Source organism: Mesocricetus auratus, unplaced genomic scaffold (genome assembly GCF_017639785.1).
Source record: "Mesocricetus auratus isolate SY011 unplaced genomic scaffold, BCM_Maur_2.0 Super-Scaffold_100022, whole genome shotgun sequence".
NCBI classification, from domain to species: domain Eukaryota; kingdom Metazoa; phylum Chordata; class Mammalia; order Rodentia; family Cricetidae; genus Mesocricetus; species Mesocricetus auratus.
In genome coordinates this window covers 35,581,977-35,584,010 of record NW_024429203.1, presented here as the reverse complement: position 1 = coordinate 35,584,010, position 2,034 = coordinate 35,581,977, and positions in this window count along the sequence as shown.

Genomic DNA, 2,034 nt, shown 5'->3' with positions numbered 1-2,034 from the left:
AATCCCACCCCCACCCATTCTTTGAAATATGAAACAGCTGAAGAAATCCACGAAGACAATCCCTCCGTGAAGGACAGGTCAAGGTGGGTAGAATTAATCTGAACAATGGCAACCCTCAATTCGCGAAGCGTCTGCTCAAATTCATAGGTCCAATTCATTGCAATTAGTGCCATCAATGTCAAGTTGTTCCTCTTTGTCACGGGAATATGTCTCGCCATCCTTTTGCTCCATAACGGTTCTGGTGAGTCGTTCTGGGACCCAAAAGGGATTTTCTTCATTCTGTGGTAAAACACAAACAGCTCCCCTGGATCTTATTAGAATAGGATCCGGGCCTTTCCATTCATTAGTTAGCACATCTTTCCATTTTACAAATTCTTTGGGTCTTTGCGGATCCGAGCAATGCCTTGTCGCTGCATTTTGACCCTTATCATCCAGATTTTAAAAATTCATAGTAAACAATGCCATGGCAATAGCCACTCTTGGTGTTGGACATCGATGTCCCTTGAATAATTTTTGTGAGCTGATTATTTAATTCCCCCTTTTTTGAAAGAGCCTTCCATGCTCTGATGGCTGTATCAGCGATTTGCCGATAGGCACCCCAGTGATAATCTGTCTGATTGGCGGCAAACCGCCCCTGGCCTGTAAGTAAATCAAATGTCCATTGTTGTTGTTCTGGAGTTAATGCTATAGCATTAGCCCTGGCCTGCTCCTGGGCAGCCTCGTACCATAAGGCTTTCCACTCCATGTATTGACCCATGCTTGTTAGTGATGCCTTAGTGACTGTTTGCCAGTCAGCCGGGGTCATGGCCATCATGGCCAACCTATCCAATTGGGCCAGAGTGAAATTAGCTGTAACCCCTTATTTTCTAACTGATTCTGCCAATTCCTTAATTTGAGCATACTCCACAGGGGCATGTACTCGCCCTCCCTCTGCGCCTTCAAAGGCAGGGTAGGCAAGTCGCAATTTCCTCTTTACCTTCTCTGGAAGAAAAGAGAAAGCCTTCGGGCGCATCTCATAAGGGGGAGGTGCCGAAGGTACCTCCTGTGAGGAGGACATACCACGTGTCTTTGTTTGCCTTTTATTATTTTGTGGTAGGTAATCATCAGGATGATATCTCTCTTCCTCATACCTGGCCGCTTCTTCTTCCAAATCATATTCCTCTTCTGGATCTAGATCGTCCCCTTCTGTGTTCTCGCCACTACTAAGATTTAAAGCTTCCAGTTCCTGAAAAGGGTATAAGCCTTCTCCCCTTTTTTGTTTTTCTTTTAATGTCCCTCTTGGGGACTGTAAGGGCTCCCCCCTTATCCTTAGATTTACCGGGGGGGGGGTGTATCTTTCTTAGATACAACCGGTTTCTTTTCATGTGCACCTAACCTCTCACTACGCTCGGTTTCTGACATGCTATCCTGAACTTCTTCAAGGACATCTCGTCCCTCCGCTACAGCCCCTTGACAGTTTTCATCCTCTAGACAATTCTTAACAAGCTTCCAGATTGCCCTGGTCCCTTGTCTCAGGTTCCCTTCGATTAATTTCCTATCCAGATCTTTGCCTAATTTATTCCATGAAGCAATAGTCAAGGACCCTGAGCAGGCAAACCAAGGAGCTACCCGGTCTACCTCTTTAACAAAATTCTTTAATGTCCGGTGACCAATCTTTATGTCTCTTTGTTTAAGTACCGACTCCAGAGCAGTAATGACAGATTGAGAGGAGCCCTGCGGCTTATCTACATCCAACTTATGGGCGCAAATGAAACAAAAGTAACGACCGTGCACAGCTCTTTTATCTACAAGAGACTAAAGCACACAGTCAGGCACTGCCACTTATTTACGTCGGACTTAACGCGCCTAACAATTGTAACGATGAAAACACAGGCTCCCCAAAAGAAAAATCAGAAGCGCTCCCAAAACAAGTACCAAGGCCTCAACACTACCTTCCCAGGGTGGCGAAAGTTCCAATCCAAAGTCCCAGAATGACATACCTCTCCGAGCGTAGTTACCTGCAGTTCTGAATCCTCCTTGAGTCCAAGGGGTCTC